This window comes from Dipteris shenzhenensis, chromosome 31 (assembly GCF_047967505.1).
Source record: "Dipteris shenzhenensis isolate YYH24624 ecotype China chromosome 31, Dip_SZ_1.0, whole genome shotgun sequence".
NCBI classification, from domain to species: Eukaryota; Viridiplantae; Streptophyta; class Polypodiopsida; order Gleicheniales; family Dipteridaceae; genus Dipteris; species Dipteris shenzhenensis.
The window spans coordinates 39,550,943-39,569,196 of record NC_141626.1 but is presented as its reverse complement, the minus strand read 5'-3'; the positions used below and the strand labels follow the sequence as shown (position 1 = coordinate 39,569,196).

At 51.2% G+C, this 18,254-nt stretch overlaps 1 protein-coding gene across 1 annotated transcript in view; it reads right to left on the bottom strand.

Moving 5' to 3' along the window:
- LOC147881451 (uncharacterized) overlaps positions 1-18,254 on the bottom strand; it is a 576,232-nt gene that overhangs the window by 416,414 nt on the left and 141,564 nt on the right. The gene's annotated exons all lie outside the window — the stretch shown is intronic.

The window sequence follows — 18,254 nt, the reverse complement described above, 5'->3', positions numbered from 1 at the left end:
ACTGCACAATGCAATCACTGCAAAAATGGCATCAACCAATCACTGCACTCTGCTACAATCTGAAGTTCAATCCCATACTGAAAATGCACAACCCAAATCTGAAAGAGCGCAGCCACGAGTGCTCAAATGCATCCAACAGAGCTTAAAAGCATCCACAACTGTAAAGTAACTGCAAATGCACCCAACAATGCAGAGTATCTGCAAATGCACCTGAGAGAGCAAGAGTATGGGCTGCAAAAACAGTCCCGAAGTGAAATACACAGCTCAGAACACTTACTGGAAGTGCAACTTGGCTCGAACCACATGCAAAACAGTCCACTGACTGTGTGGGCTAGCCAGAGATGACAAAGAATCTGAAGTGAGCTGTTTGGAGCTAAATGAAGCTGTCGGGAGTACTTCTGAACACAACACACGTGTAGAGAAGAGCTTGGAGCTGCTGGAACACACCCGGGAGAGGCTAGAGTTGAAAAAAGTCCAGATCTGAGCAAAAACGCCGAAAAACAGCCGAAAATTGGTCGAATCGCCCGGACTCGAAATCATATTTTGACAAGTTGTACGGACTCGCGGCACTGTCGCACAACTATACAGATGGATCTGTACGGACGAAAAAGAAGAGCAAAAAATAAATAAATAAATCGCCTGAAATGGTGTGGGACAAATTTTTGTTTGTATGCGGGAAGCTCCTAAATTTCGAAAAACGTCGAAATCGGACCTCAAAAGGTTAAAAAAGAGCCGCTGGACTGTTGGAGCTACTTCAAGCAAAAGCTGGAGACCTGAATCTGAGAACCAGGAACGCGCACTGGAGCAGCAAGCTTGTAGGTGTCTGGAAGCAAGCGCGGGAATGGGCTCTAGAGATGGAAGCGCTCTAGTACCAAATGTAGGAACAAAGTGGAGACAGGTTGTGAACACAAGTGAGCAAGAGTGCACACACAAGAAAGCTCCAATAGAAATGTTCAAATGAAACAATACAAGTACTTGGTATATATAGTACCCAAGTACTACTGGTCAACCATAGGATTGACTTTATGCCTACAACACCATATCTTTGTAATCTCTTACACACCCACGTGTCTAGGTCCTAGCCGCAATAGGAAAGGGAAGGGTACATTAGAGTGCATTGAATGGCAGGTGCATGGGTCATAAGCTAAGGGTAGATCTAATTGGAAAGATGGAGTTTGATTGATCTCAAGGGACATTAACAAAGGGGTACTCCCCTTCATTTGTGATGATATATATCATCCTCTCTACCACCTTGCATATAGGTCAAACAGAGCTCTTCCCCCATTGGAGGGCCCAATCAGCGTCAAAATTCTACATGCATTGCACCCATTTGCATTTACTAAAGTCTTGTTCTTCACATTTGGTATCAGGGGCATGACGACGATTCATTCCAAGGACAGAAGAGGAAGAGGAGGATCTAACTGGGACAAAGTTCATGCAGATAGCCGAGGCGATTCGCAGAGATAGCGGCTGCAGGATGGGCAAGGATTGCAGCAGGGCATCTATTCCCGGATAGGAAGCGAAGCAATGTACAGACTGTACACAACGTGACCAGTTTGCAGGTCCAGTCAGCCGACCAATTCGAATGATTGAGATCCATATAGAAGACCATCAGACAAAGGCAAAACCCTGAGGTTTCTAGGGTAGAAGACAACAGCTCAAATTCAGTCGGAGTAGATGCAAAATTTTGAGGTTTCTAGGGAAGGGCTTTCTTTGGAAAATTTACCCTGTTCTCCTCATTTGTGAATGAGGAACGGGGTCTCCTAACGGTGTGACTCCCTCTCGTGTGAATGCACCCTTAAAACCCTAAAATTGTGAAGTAAAAGGGACCCCCCAGTTCTCCCTAATAGAGAGTAGGATCAGAACAAGCTTTTAAGGAGATAATCCATCCACCAAGTACCCCCTACTATAAGGGTTGAGACCTTCAATTCACTCAAAATTAGGCAGCCAAAGTGAGTGTACCAGTTTACAACAAAAGACAAGAAAGAAGGGCTAAAACGATAAGGAAGAAGGGCTCACTTTGGGTAGTTTTTTGACACAAACAAAGCAGGAGAGTACCAGCAACTCTATAATATTTGACTTTTGCTGTAAAATAAACCTTTGTTTTGAAATTACAGCAAGTCATTTCCTCTCTTTTATTAGTAAAAGGAAAGAATTGAAGGGAAAGGGAGGTATAATAATAAACTCATCTCATTCCTTCCATTACCGAAAGGAGAGAGGGAAAGAACACCATCACCTCCTCCTGGAGAGAATAGATTAGGTCAGACTAATACACATCTTGATTATGATAACCACAAATAGAATTACCTTCATCTTTCCTAGAAGAATCTCTTGATAGAAAGTTCTCCTTTGGAAATGAGAGGAGAAATGAATCCACCCAAGAGCAAGATGATGAGTTTATGCCATTATCTCAACATCCTGCATACATATATTATAATCCAAATGTAAGGAGAAGAGAGGAGCCATCTCCCATTGATAACCTGGTTTCTCAGCTTAGCAATATGCTTGATTCAGTCCATAATGACAAAACTAGGGACTCAAAGAGTTCTAAAATTTGGGGACAAATATTTGAGTAGTCCTTCAAAGAGAGTCAAGTTCCAACCACGAGAGAATTGAATTCCCTAAAAATGGTGGAGCAAGGGAGATTGATCAAATCCTTAATTACGTTTTCCATTTTGACCTGTACTTTGCCCATCAAGACAAGAGAATCTTGCTCTTGCCAATTGCATCTATAAAATGATGCTTTGATGTGGTGGTCTTTGTTACAAACCGGAAGAGAGCCTATCCTGGGCTAAGTTTGTGGATCAACTGTCAGCCCTCAGCCTCTCCCCTCTCATCCCCTTTCTCCCCCACTGACCAAGAGGTCAACCAGATCATCCGAGAGGACCTGCTCCAGCTTCACACCTGGAGGACTTGGTTTCTTCATCCCGAGCTTCCTGTGAAGCTCGATTGCTATCGCCGACACTGCCTCCAGATCTCACAGGAGGGTTTCATCACGCCCCTGGGCTATACACAGATTCATCTACCGCATGCGCTCCGGATTTCACTCGGCCAGTTTAGGGTTTCGTCAAACCGATTACGGATTGAGAGTGGACGCGCAGAGGGTATCCCACGAGAGGGCCGCATCTGCCCACTTTGCGACCTGCAAGAGATCGAGTCGGAGGAGCACTTTGCTTTCAGATGCCCTATCTATTATGCCATCCGAGGATGGTACCACTGCCTATTCCGCGACGGATTCAGCCCCCTCACACACATGCTACAGTTCCCGGACCAGCGGTGCCTAGCCGCTTTCTTACATGAGATGACCCGCCACCGAGATGCATCTCTCCGGGTGCGACAGCATGCGCAGTCCACACAGCGTGAGGACACTCAGCGACCCACCATTGATTTCTTCCAGTCACTGGATACCTCTCCTCAGTCTAGCCGACGACGCGGACGTGAGCGAGAGCCAGAGCCACGACAACTACGCCAGCGGATAGACTCACACATCCGGGTCCATGACATCCCTTCTATGCTCTCAGCACGCCCTACCGGGGTCACCGTTGCTCTCGTTCTTCAACATAGGGCCTCCCGCCACCCCCGACAACCGAGCTCGACTAGGCAGTGTGATGTCAGATGCCAATCATCCACGCAGGGTTTTTTCGACCTCCCATTTGACGAGCCCTCTATGATTGGCCTCTGACGATCACCACAGGCATATATATATATATATTTGTATCTCCCCCCTTCTGCTCCATTTTTTTGTGCCATTTTTTGTATCATCTGGAGATAGATACACATTTTTTGCACCAGGACTAGACACACCGTCCTTCATAACTTTTTTGAAGAAACGGTTGGCCGGACCGTTTTAAGACCGCCACCGTTATGCTCCTTGCACTAGTTATCTTTAGTCTCATAGACCTTCACGGTCTCCCGAAGACTTTAATAAAATTTCTTTCTTTCCTTCAACCCTCCTACCTTCAACCTCTCCCCCACATTCCTGTGCCCTCCCTCTCCTTCCTAGCCCTTCCAGCCTTCCCTCTCCTTCCTAGCCTTTCTCAGCCCCTATCCCCTCAGACTCAGACTCTCTCTCTCTCTCTCTCTCTCTCTCTCTCTCTCTCTCTCTCTCTCTCTCTACCACGGACAAATTTACAAATGGTTTGAATTGGACTTTTCAATTTTGTCAATCCTCGTCCACTCCCACCGGCTGCGAGAACATGTATCTTTTTCAAAAGATGAGTTGTTGCAGTTATAAAACAATGTGGAGATCGAGAACTCAACCACACTCTTTGCACGTATTTATGGGTCCCACCTTTCTAGATCACAGGCTAGGGATTGGATGCTTGCAGCCTATACCTGAGGACCTCGCCCCGCACCTCTCTAACATTTGATTATTGGGGCATGGATTCTTTTAGGTGGATTTTGACACTCCTAGAGCCGCGAGCACTATGCTCAATAGTGCTTGAAGACTTTCTTAACATGCTTCTCTCTTGGTTTCGACCCAATAGAGGAGGACAAGCAGATGACGTCTCTCCTCATCAAATTTTGAGGTCCACCCCAAGTGTACCATTGGCTCCTTGCCACAATTGGAGATGCATTTGGAGTGGTAATTGAGCTCCCGCCCCCCCCTCCCTGGAGGATTACCCTTTTTAGCACAACAGAGGTGATCAGATCGGTGGGGTACCTAAAGTTAGGGTCATTATTTCTTACCCTAACATATCCGATGATCACATCATGCTCTAGCATGCCCGGATGGATCTCTTTTTTGGCACAGAGTTGAGATCGTGACTAGTATCTGATTTGCAGAGTATTTGGGCATTTTGCTAGAGATCTCTCAAAGAAGAAGAAAAGACATAAAAAAGCTTCCGATGCGGTCCCTCCTCGTACTTGACAAAGTGCATCTTCGACTCTACCTCTTCATTGGAACTCCAGTTGCACATCCCATCCAGTACTAGCTGTGATTGCTGGGTTCCGGTAAGAGCTATTGTCCCTTAGCCACATACAAATCAAGAGGGACCCTCTCACATTCTGAACCCTACCCCTATTAAGGCTTCTGATATTCCGGTTCTGGTCACCACTAGTGATGCTCATGACTCCTCTCATGTTGTGGCCACCGTCCCTCCACCACAGACAAAAAATAGAGAGGCCCTCTCTTGCTATGGCCTCACTCCTATCAGGGCTTCTCTGATTCCAGTTCTGGTCATGACTAGTGATGCTTCTGTCTCTCTCTTAGGTTGGGCCCAAAGTTTCTTCAAATCCAATCTTTCTTTCTTTCTTGGATGGGGCCACTGTTTGTGTTCGTGAAGATATTCTTCATGGTGGTGGTGCTTATCCGAGAAGTCCTCTCCCTTGACTGCCCTTTGGTCCTCCTTCATTGATCGAGGGAATGGGGTAGCCTTTGCGTCTTTACCTTTTTCAAGTGCGGGGATTTTATGCACCCCTGTGCCAGGCTTGTTTCACAAGAATTCTTTTTCTGCCTTGGAGGATTTTGTTCCTTCTACTTTTGGTTAGCTAGTTATTGGTGCTCCTTTTGACAGGGCGTCTCCTTCTTCAAGCGTGGGGGTTCTCTCCCCCACCCTGCTCCCTCCTGCTAATGAGGATTGTCAGCACAGCTAGAACATGCTGAGCCTAGATGGTGTGCCCCATTACTGCCATAGGCAACTAATTCATAATCATCTCCATCCAGGTGTCACTGGGGGATCTATTGATGTTCTTTTCATTCAGGAACACAAACTAGATGCTCGAAACCCAAGTAAACTGCATTCTGGTCACACTTTTTGGTCGCTTGCCTTGGGCACTAGGGGAGGAACTTGTATTTTAATTTCAGATCTTCCAGGTGGAATGTGGTACCTCGGAGTCTATGGCCACAGTGCTTAAGGTTAACCCTCTAATTCTAGGCTCTAGGAGGATCTTCCTCTCACGTTTCCGTTTGGGCTTCGACCCTGTTGAGGAGGACAACCACATCTTTTCTCTCTTCATCAAGTTTCCTGGCCTCCCTTAGGTCCACCATCGACTCCTCCCTTCCATTGGAGCTGCCTTTGGTCTGGTCGCAGAGATCCCCCCCCTCCTCGGCATGCCCTATTCAACATCAGAGGCAGTCAGGTCTAATGGGGTGCTGAGAGTTAGGGTCCTAGTCTACGACCCTAAGATCATGGACGACCATATTATGCTTCAGCGTACTGATGGCTTCTCCTTTTTTCAAGGAGTCGAGACCACAAGTAGTAGGACTAGTGCAAGATATGCAAAGCCCTTGGGCACTTTACTAAGGATTTCCCAAGGAAGAAGAAAAGACCCAAGCGGTCTTCTGGTGCGGTCCCTCCTTGTACCGCTTCTTCGGAACCATCTTCTTGCCTTGCACTAAGATTAATGGAAGCTAAGAGAGAGCTGAGATGTGAACTGAGAGCTGAGTGATAAGAGCTCTGAGTGAGCTGAGAAAACTGTAAAAGAAACTGTAAAAAGAACTGCTGAAACAGGAACCCCAAACCTCAACTCTGAGCCGGAGCTATGGTGCTGCCTGGACACCTTCCTAGATCACCCTTAGGGACTACTGAATGTTGGCTGTCTGGGGACTTTGGAAGGGCTAAGGCTGCACCATGCTGGATAAAATGGAGGCTGTTTGCTGGGGGCTGGATGAGACATGAAGGCAGCATCCCCCCCTTTATATAGGGGCTATAGGGCTGGTAGGGAGTGAGACAACCAGCCTGAAAGAGGCTGACCAGCCAGTTGGCTGGTTGGGGCTCACTTCCCTAGCCCTAGCTGCCTAGGGAGGGGCGCAGGGAAGCCTATAAAGGAAGCCCTTCCCCCAGCCCATTCTCTCTTGATGGGAGCTCATAGTCTCAGCCCTGAGAGGGCCCTTTTAGGCCCCTATCCTAGGCTGAGACCTAGACCTACCTAGAACCCTAAGACGGAAGCACTAACCTACTATTCTCCAATGGACACTAGTGAACAAGGACTGACTTTCCAACTAGTGAAGCGCTAACCTACTATTCTCCAATGGACACTAGTGAACAAGGACTAACTTTCCGACTTGACCTAAGTTTGTGAGACTGACCTACATAGCTCGTGCTTGACTGTCCCTAGACAAGGGCTCATAGCGGGATCACGGCATATGACAAATTATCCTATCATAGGAACTATTTGCACTTGTCGATAAAGCCAATTTGTCACCTTGTACCCAAGTGCGAGGGTGCATGTGAAATTCTCTCCTCCTCAACTTGGCGGTAGATGCATGGCCTCCAAGTAGTCCGCCAATATCTGCGGGAACTCATGGAAGAAACTTTCTTCTAGCCACACGGCTTCATGGTTCCTCGATATCGTAGAATTCGTAGATCTGGCTTCCTGACCCATGCTTCCATTTGTGGAGGAGGATTTGCTCCGGTTTGATGACCTCTGCCTCGTCGATCACCTTGGTATGTTGCTCATCAAAGATATTGCTAAGTGCTAGCCCAATAAATGGGTTCAACCATGCCACGTGAAAGACATTATGCATCATCCAACTTTCTGGTAACCGCAACTTCATAGAGACATCCTTGATCTTTTTAATGATGGGTAATGGTATGAAACTTTTGAAGGATAACTTAGGGCATCGCTTGCCCACCTTCTTTAGCCTTTGCTTTATAATCCTCAGATAAACCCAATCACCCTCTTTATAATTGACATCTTGTCGGGACTTATTGGCTTGGTGCATGTATGTTGCTTGAGCTATAGTCTTCAATTGACTTCTTGATCTTGGCCATGAATTCTGTAGTTTTGTTGGCCTTGAGGGACAGTGATATCTAGTATGGAGTAAAGAGAACCTCTTACCGAAAGCAGCTTCATACGGGGTACACCCAATACTTGAAGGAACAGCCATCGGGGTGGTGAGTAATGCCACCGAAGGCCCTGCGTAGTCTGCGCGAAGAAGAGGCCCTGTGTGTCCCAAGCCCGGAGGAAGCGTCTTCGCTTCTCCTGACCGGCCCGGGAGTCTCCCTGAATCTGGTCCCACTGGCCTCTGAGAGTATGAATAATCTCACTCCAAATCTCCGCCATGATCTGGGCAGTAGATAAGGAGGTGCCACCTAGGATCTGCGCGCAGCGCGAGGTCCAGATGTGCCACCCTGTGATGCTGCTAATAATCTCCCGGACTGGCTGCCTCTCCCGGACTCCTGTATCAGCCTCTGCTAGGTGCTGTGGGATGCCCTCGAGCGGTCCCCACGTCCCCTGTGTAATAAGGAAAGTGGGGTCCCGCTGGCATGCCTCGAATAGGTGATGAAGACCAGGTGCGGTGCTGCACCAACAGAACGCGCCCCAAGTGATCAATCCTAGCTCTGGTGCTGCGCGAGTAAGAATCCCAAAAGTCCACCTCCACACTTCCTGGGCGCGCGTGCAGCTCCACAGGCAGTGTTTTGGTGTCTCCTCATCTGCATGGCAAATCTGGCAGCAATCGTCCTGGCCTATCTGCCTCAACCAGCTCCCCACTGGAAGACCTTTGTGGGCCAGAAGCCACAGGATGTATGAGATCTTCTGCGGCCGCCAGCTCTCCCACAAGGCCTTCCAGAATGCCTGCAAAAAGAACCTGGAAATACCCTGTGCATACCAGCTGGGTCGCTGGGTGGGGGGGCGGCACTGCATCCTCCCGAGAACTCGCCTGCCCAGAGTCGTACTGTAGGCGAAGAAGGAGGTCGGCCCCTGTCCTGTCACAATCTCCGGCCACCACCACTCTCCTGGGTCCCACTCAAGCTCTGCCAAGGCCCGCCCCTCCCAGAGCCAAAGGCGCCAAAGCTGCACCTGGTCCTGCTCGATGCTAGGGTCGGTATGCCAGACCTTCCCCAAGAGGCCTACGACCCGAACCCTCTGCCACGGGAGTAGGGGGTCGATGAGCGCACCCTCTCTCCTGAGTCTGCCATCCCCAGAGGCCGGGAAGAAGGAGATAGAAGAGTCATCCAAGCGTCCTGCGATCACCAGTGGAATGCCGCGGGGGGTGAACTGTCCCAGCCAACGGGTGTCACCAGGCATGAGAATCTGATGCTCCGGTGGAACCAACCAAGCAGCTGGGATCGCACCGTCGATCTCCGTACGTCTCGCCTGGGCTCCTCGTGCACCTCCAGCTGCGTCTGCAAGATCAGTCATCTCCAGATGTCTGTACGTATCCCTCCAAACACGAAGGGATCGGGCTGGCCCCCTCATCTAGCCGTCCCACTTGATATGTGATCTCTCCCCCAACTGAAGACCCTCGGCATCTCTGACCTGACCGTTCCAGATAAGCGGCTGTCGATCGATCTCCTCCTGACAGCTGGGAGGGGACTGAATGAGACTGAGACGGAGCATCCTGCCTCCAATGATGACTCTGCTCGACGCTGTCCTGTACAAAGCTGAGATACCCTGAATCCAACCTACCGGGAAACCTAGCCGCTCCAGAGTCCCCTCCAAAAAGGACCAGTCCACGCGATCGTAGGCCTTCTCGAAGTCGAGAAGTAAAATGGCAAGGTGTGATCCGCTGTACTGAGCCCACTCCGCCGCCTCTGAAAAGGTGAAGACATTATCCAGGATACTGCGATCCTGGACAAAGCCTGTCTGAGTGTCATGGACGAGGTCTGGAAGTAGAGGCCGAACTCTGGCACTGATCATCTTGGCGAGGATTTTGTAGGCAGTGGTAAGGAGAGTGATCGGACGCCACTGGCGGATCTCCTGTCTATCTCCTCCCTTCGGGATGAGGCAAATCAGTCCTGAGGAAAGGCTCTCTGGCATCTGACCGCTGCTGAAAATCCCCTGCAGAGCTGCAAGGAGGGGCTGATGGATCTGGTCCCAGAAGGAGGTGAAAAATGCTCGGGATAGCCCATCCTCACCTAGGCATTTCTGTCCGTCAATAGCCATCAAGGCCTCCAACATCTCATCCGAGGTGAACGGCGCCAACAACGTCGCCTGCATGCTAGGCTGGACCAGGGATGGAATGTGCCTCCACACCTCCTCACGGGCACGACTAGCACGAGGGGCAAGCGGCTCCTACTGGAAGAGGGTCCTGTAGAAGTCAGTGGCCAACCCCAGGACCTCCCCCGGATCCGTAACGATGTGACCATCCGCTGTCCTGAGACTCCGAAGCTGATCACCTGCAGCTCTCTGGCCGTGCGTCCTGAAGAACTCCCTGCACATCCGGTCACCCTTCCGGGCCCAGAAGGAGAGAGAGGCGTGATAGGAGAACTCGGAGCGACGCTGGAGGGTCTCCTCCAAGAGGGCTCTGGCTCGAAGGGCCTGGATCCGAAGCTCCTCCGAGCCCGGGGAAGACTGCTGAAGTCGTTGAATGGAGGCGAGGTCCCTCCGAAGAGCTCTCTCTCTGTCCGACCAATCCTGTCGAGCCTGTAGGGCTGCGAGCTGGCAGATCTGACTAGACTCCTGCAGAGCCTGTGCGACCGAGTCTACCAGATCCACTCCCTCCCCCCAGTCTCTGTCCCAAAGACTGCAAATGCTGCTGCGCACGTCCACCCTCGAGAAGATGGAGTCGGGAATCCTGCATGATTGGGGGGGGAGAGTCTGGGCTGCCGAATCTAATGATAGGAGCACAGGCGCATGGTCGGAGAGTGTCGTCCCTGGAACTATACCCGCCTGGCCACCTCTGCTGATGGCCCAATCACTGACATAAAACCTATCAAGCCTCTCCAGGAGTCTGCCTCCTTCCCTGCGGAAGCCCCAAGAGAAGTCCAGGCTCCCGTGCCAACGCCGGAAGGACGGGTCTCTCCAACTGTCCCTCCCTCCTGTCGCGAAGATGAAAGAGTCCCAAGCTGACTGCTCTGCCTGAGCCATACCTGTGAACTCCGGATCTCTACCCTGCTGGTCCTCCAAGGTCTCCAGGTTGTTGAAGTCTCCTCCAACAATCCAGCAATCCATGTCTGGAAGAATCCCTGTAAGTGTCCTCCAGAAGGTGGCTCTGCATCGGAGGTCTGTGGGAGCATAAATGTTGAGAATTCCTATTTTGGATCCCTCCAAATTCAGGCCTACCCAAAGGGCTCGGCCTGGGATCAACGTGCCGTGACCGAAAACTACCTGGGCTAACTGCTCGCACACGGAGGTACAGACACCCCCGCTCCTCCCCTGTGCGCCGATCGAAGGCTCCCAATAAGTGTAGGAGCGTCCAGGGAGAACCTTCCCGCAGCTACGAGAATGAGCCACAGGAAGCTTGTGCTCCTGGAGCAGCAGTACATCCAATCGACCAATCACTGCAGGCTGAAGTTCCTGTCGCAAAATGAGCTTCCTGGGACCACGGGTGCCCGAAGAGTGAAACCCGTTCACATTCCAGGATACGAGGTGTAGGCTCATGGAGAGGGATGGGGGGCTGCGAACAGCTGTCTGCTCGCGGTCGAAGTCGAAAAAGAATCAGACATATCGGAATGGAGGCGCTGCCGCTTATGAGAAGGTTTGGAGGGGGAGACGGGGTCGTCCTGCCCGTTCTTCAACACCTTCAGCAATGGCGAGAGGCCTCTGGTGCCATGAGCAAATGCTTTCTCGAGCCAGCTCGAGATCTCTGAAGTGGTCATCCCGTAGAAGGTTCGGAGTTTCTGTTGGGACCAAGCTCTGACATCCTGGGGAAGAGGCCATGACAAGGGGGGTCTGAGGATCACAATCAGTCGGAAGCGTTTGGCAGCGCAACGCCACAAGCGCACATCGCCCTCGGACCACTGAGTCTCGAGGAGCTGCCCACCGGACGGGCCTATCCAGGAGCAAATCTGGGCGTGTGTCTGCTCTCTGAGAGCCTCCCATACCGAGTCGTCTGTCCAGGTCTCGGTGCCATCGCTGAGGAACGTGAAGGCGAAGCTAGGGCCATCCCTGGGAGCCAAGGCAGCAATCTTCCCGTCCGCCCCTTTGCGGAGCAGGAAGATACTAATGTCGAGACAAGCCGGGAAGGTCCCAAGGTCGGCCACATCCAGGTAGTCCCAGGGGCCAGATCTGTAAAAGTCTCGAGGAAGCTCTCTCTCCTGGAGCTGAGACCCAGCTGAGTCTGCCACTGAGGGGCTAGCGGGAAGGGAAGCCTGCTCCACTGGTGGTATAGACTCCGGGTGTCCTGCCATGGGGGGGGGAGGGGGAGGAGGCTGCGGGATAGGCGACTCGGGCTCCACGGAGGCGACTGGCGGAGAAGGTGGAGGAGGTGGAGCGGGGGCTGCACTCGGCTGGAAAGCCGACGGTGCAGCTAACTCTGTAGGAGAGGCGAGGGGGACAGGGGGGGGAGGGGGATGGGGATGCATCTGGAACTGGGGCTGAGGGGGAGGGGGAGGAGACTGAGGAAGAGGAGGCGGGGGCTGAAACTGCAGTTCGGGCGAAGGGGGGGGAAACTGGGGAGAAGGCGGGGGGGTGGGAGAGAGGAGGATCTGAGGCTGAGGGGGGCAGGCTGCCGTCGAAGAAGAAGCTCTCCCAGGTCCCTGGGGCATCTGCCTGTCAGGTCTCTGGAGTGCTGCTGCAGGAAGGGTAACCTCTGCCTCCTTGCCTTTATCCGAAATCTTCTTGTTCTTTCCTCTTTTCCTTCGAACCTCGGTCCAACCGCCCACTACCTCTGGCCCAGGCTCCGACTGCCTCGGCTCCTCCTGACGTGGCTGTCCGGGAAGGGGGGGGCGGAGGGGGCGGGGGCGGGGAGGGTCGAGACGAGCTGGCGAAGCGTGGACAAGCAGCCGCCAAGTGCCCAAAGCCGTGGCACCGCAGGCACTAACCTGGCTGTCCGGTGACTATCATGCTCTGGGTGATGCTGTCGGCACCTGTCACAATCTCGATCACTGCAGGGAGAGTCGCAGGATCCGCCATAGCCACACGGACTCGGGGAGCTCCTGCCGTGGTCACCGCGTCGGCAAAGGTGTCGTGCATGACCCAGCCAAAATGGGAGCCCAAGTCCCTGACAATCGGCCGCAGCTCAGTAGCAAGCCCTGGAAAAACTAGTGTCACTGGGTGGCGAGGTATACGGAACCGAACATCGAAGTCCGCTGCGCTGAAACCACGGTACCACGGGACTATCATGATGATCTTCCCATCCACTGATGTGGGGGAACCGGCAATCAGGTTGCTCGCAGCTTTCTCACTGGAGAGTTTGAGCCAGCAGATGCCCCTTCCCATAAGGGCCACCTCCTCAATATGGCCATCCTCTAGCAGGAGAGTGGACTGGAGCCAGTCCCTGATGGTAGACCTGGAGGGGGAGTGTCCAATGACTCTACCGTAAACAGAGGTACGAGCAAAGTCAATGGCTACCTCCTGAACACGGGATGATTGTTGCTCTGTCAGGATAACGCGGTAGGCATCTGGAGAGGGAGGGTCCGACTGGGCCTCCGGATCCGGGCAGGGGGCCGCCATACCGCCAAGACTAACTGCAAGCTTCCGATGAGGAAAAACAGGCTGCCACCCAAGAAGGGGATGAAGCGGGAGGTGGAGCCTGGGGGTGAGGCGGGCGAGGCGAAGTGAGGGGACGAGGGGGGAAGCGGAGGGCGGGGTGAAGGCTGCGGGGTGCGGGGAGTACGGAAGGGCGCGGGAGGGCGGGGGGGGCGAGGTTGGAATGGCGGGGGTGGAGGGGTGAAGCGGGGGGCGGGGAGAGCGGAAGAGGCGGGGGCGGGTGAAGCGAGGGGGTGAAAGAGCGGCGAGGGGGCGGGTTGGAGCGGGGTGGATGGCGAGGGAGCAGCGAGGGGCGGGTTGGAGCGGAGGCGAGGCGAGGGCGAGGCGGGCTGGAGCGAAGGGGGCGGGTTGGAGCGGAGGCGAGGGGGTGGGTTGGAGTGGAGGCGAGGCGAGGGCGAGGCGGGTTGGAGCGGAGGGGGCGGGTTGGAGCGGCGGCGAGGGCGGGTTGGAGCGGGGGCGAGGGGCGGGCTGGAGTGGCGGCGAGGGGGCGGGTAGGAGCGAGGGGCGGGGTGGAGCGGAGGCAAGGGGGCGGGTTGGAGCGAGGGGGCGGGTTGGAGCGGAGGTGAGGCGAGGGGAGCGAGGTGGCCGGCGGGGGGGGGGGGAGGGGGGAAGGGGGTCGAGGGCGGAGGGGAGGGGTGGAGGTGGTCGCGGCGAGGGGGGAGCTAGGGGGAGGTAGGGGCTAACGGCGAGGGGGGAGGGGAAGCTCGCAGGAGCGCGTGCGGAGAAAAAAACTAGCGGATAGGTTGCTTGCTACCATAGCACCATATGCCACTCCAATCCTTCCATCTTCTAATGGGATACATTTACCTTTTGGAAGATTTGGCATCTCTGCACATAGTCGTATACATCCTTATGCATTTTAGGCTAGGAAAAATTATCGCTCTAGCTTCTCCAATGTACTGTTGATGCCTGAAGCAATCCTTCCATCTTCTAATGGGATACATTTACCTTTTGGAAGATTTGGCATCTCTGCACATAGTCGTATACATCCTTATGCATTTTAGGCTAGGAAAAATTATCGCTCTAGCTTCTCCAATGTACTGTTGATGCCTCAATGGGCACCTATGAGGGCATCATGGGCGTAATGGAGTAGAGCCTCCCGCTTGTCTTTGAGCACACAAAGTCTTTGCTTATAGAATAACGATCCACCTTGAATTGAATGATGGCCAGGCGCAAGAGTTTGGGACTCCATTGGGATTGCCGTGGCTCCACTGGGAGCTGGGCATTGTCTGTAACCACTTCAAAGCTTGGTGGTTTGTCTTGACTGTGAAGGTCTGTGCATGAAAGAACGGATTTAAGTTTTTTAATGCTTGGATAACGCCGAGTAATTCTCTGTCGTAGACTGAGTGAAGCTTTATGTTGTAGTATGCCATGAGTCTTTCTTCCTGTTTGTAAGACAATCCAATGGCTACATTGCTAGCATTTGTGATAACCAAGAATGGTTGGATCCTCCCATGATGCGATTTTCATTACTCAAGCTCTTGTGGCCAACTGCTTTAAGTCATGGAAAGTCTGCAAAGCTGCGCCGGTTACTGATATCTTCTGCCGGTGAGTCTTCACCCCTTTCAATAAGTCTGTCAAGGGGATGAGGTAGTGGAGAATCTAGGCATATGATAGGCTTGGCAAAGCCCTACGAAAGATCAGATCTCTTGGGCCGTTGTCAGGATCGCCGAGTTGGTGATAGCTTGAATTTTTAAAGGATCCAAGCGAATGTCATTGGTGCCGATGATGTAACCCAAGTATTGGATTTTCTTAAAGCCAAGAACTCACCTTTCTTGGCATTTATATATAATTGATTATCGCGCAAAAGCTGTAGAGCTTTCCACACATCCCATATATGTTGCTCCGCTATGGCTGAGAAGATTAAGATATCATCTAGAGAGATGAACATGTACACTCCTATATGCTCAGCAGCCAACGAACACTTGCGACATCATCTTGTTGAATGTTGGTGGTGCATTTTTTAGATCGAACGGTGTTATACCGAGATCATGCAGGACCAGCTATGTCCAGCACTTGTTGAGGGGATGACACAAGTCAAGGGATGACATAAGTCAGGGGATGACATGGTCACAAGGATGACACAAGTCATGGCGATGACATGGTTGCAAGATGACACAAGTACATGGTCACCAGGATGGCATAGTCACATGGGGACATAGTCATCAGGAGGACATATCACCCAAGCACATGGTCATGCGTCAAGGGTCTTCATGTCGTGCAGTCACGCGCTTTGCTAACCTCTGCAGACCTGACTCATTGGTGGCATAGATGTTCATCTGGCGGTGCATTGTTAGATACAGGGTGGCTACAGTGGTGCACATGGAGTAGTTACAATGCACCAACTCGGCGCAAGCTGGCCGTTGCAGGAGACATGAAGAGGCTCAGCGGCGGAATGGCTAAGGATGAGGGGACAGCCAATAGGAGAGAGGGAGGGGATTGCCCATCCTAAAGGCAAGGGTGAAGAGGGGAGATGGGGGGTATGAGGATTCATTCAGCATTGTACAGGGATTGAGAGTGAGAAGGAGAGAGGCTAGAGCTACGAGCTCACTTGTTGCATTGTTATGGTGTATTGCTATTGTTGCATTGTGTGGATGAGTGATCTCTGATCTTTGTTGCATTGTGTGGATGAGTGATCTTTGATCTCTGTTCAGAGAGGCTAGTGTATGAGGATCTCTTCCTTCTATGATACGCACTTGTTAACGTTGTGTTCTTGTCTACCGCTTTCTCCGTTATTATTTAGCTGTTATTAGCGTTGTGCCTTCTTATCTCCTTTTTGGGTTTGTTCTTTCTGTTCTAGTACACAGCAGTACTCAGCACCCTGTACCATCTTCGACTAGTGTTGTGTCATAGGTTCACGCATCACGCAGTGTAGTGCAACTGAGGTAGAGTTGTGTCATAGGTCTACGTATCACCCACTTCACGCTCCTCACATCAGTGGCCTTAGGCCTGCAGTAACACCTCCGGAAGTGAGCGGACCTCCCCCTCAGACAAACGGCAGGACTATGAACTTGTAATCAGATTGCTCTATCCTGAATGTTGTCTTTGGAATGTCAACGCTAAAGATGTGGACCTGGTGATAACTGCTCTTAGGGTCTATCTTGGAAAAATACTTAGCACCATTCAAGCAATCTAAGATATACTCTTTGCGGGGCATAATATCTTGGAACTCCTGGATTAGATCCGCCATGGCCTGCCCCAAAGGAGGAGCTGGCTGCACTGAATTGAGCTGACAACAACGGACATACACCAATGTGCATATGACACCTTTGCGAACAGCACGAGCTGCTCGGATGTGGGAGATCAATTGGATTCCAGGAATGCTTCAGCCTGCAAGCCCTTCTCCAAAGGAACTAAGAAGAGGCGTCCACTCTCAGTATGGGGGTCAAGATATGTTGGCTGCACATGAAGCAGCTAAAAGATGCTATAAAGGCTTTCAAAAACCAGGTTGGCCCTCAAAGATGAAGGCACGGTCCGGAAACATCTCCCCAAAGCGCCAAAAAGAGAGAATAGCTATGGGGCTGCAACACCTAAAAGGAAAACATTTATCAAAAGCAAGTGTGTTTTGAACATTTATCAAAACTTTCAAGGCAGATCCCTTCTGACTGAGCTTGTTATCAGAGCATTCCTACCAGGCAACCATGCTTGGAAGGACTTCATCGTCCACCAGATTTTAGATGATTTAGGCCAACTCTTGTGAAAATATATATGCAATGGTCTAGATGGGAGAAGGGATCAGCATCAACAATTGTTGCTTGGATAGCATTCAAAAAACTGTCTGCACCAGAAAAGGAGATCAAATGGGATCTTAGAGCTGCTTGCAGGTGCACACTGAAAGTTGGATAGTTACTTCTTTGGATTGGTCAGATGGCACCACACAGGTAGGAACAAGGAGATGTATCCATTGGCTAGGTTTCTTCTCTACTCTAGAAATTTCCCTGCATGTGATTTTGCATACTCTGGATTGGGGAGGGGACACGGTTCTATAACGCTTTATGCAGTTTAGGTGGATTGGAGACTTGTCAACATAACAGTTCAAGAACCCATCCTTGATAGCATCCTTTGTTGGATACAATGACAAAAGTTAGTTTTTAAACTTTCATCCTTCTCTCGTTGAGGGGCAGAACATGGTGACTTTGGCTGTATGGTGGTTGCCCCGCTCAGCACCTACCATGAGTTCCGAGTAAATGAAGATGGGTTGATGCAGCGGCTCTTTGGGAGGGCAGTACAGGTTTTTTATACATTGTCCAAAATGTGAGGACATCACTCATCTAGAATATGCATTGCTCTCCCACACTTGGGGAGATATTTGGCATCAGTCCTCCAATTTTTTCTAGCTATGCTAGCTTTATGAACCTTTGGTGAGGAGACTTTGGTTTAGACACCATACTTCCGTGATACCTTATAGTATTGGTCCATTCAGCACTGCCTTTGGAGGGCTGAGAGGATCTGGCAGGGTATTGCTCTTTTTCTTGGCAAGATTTGGAGAGGTGACTTCTTTGGATCAATTGACTAGATATAAATGCACTATGACGGAGCACATGCAGGTGTTAGATGCAGATATTGAACTCAAGATTCATCTGGGTTAGCCCCTGGTTCTCTGCTTGGAAACAGTGCCACTTGCTGCTGCTGCAAGGAGATCTCCTTTTATAAGGGAGTAGAATGTGATGGGAAATTTTTCTTTTCACACACATCGACAGGGCCCTCATGGCACTTTGATGCACCTGTTTTCCCCTAGGTTATTTGAAATTAACCTTGAGATGTTGGTTTATCATAGGAGTTCTTCCTGTTTTGGATGTATTTGATCATATTTAATAGAAGTTTCTTTTCTGAAAGAAAAAAGATTCGCATAGAAGTATCCTACAAGACAAAATATGAGTCAAGAATCTAATCAGTATGAAAGCCCACATTTACTATCATAACTGTGAGAAAGGAAT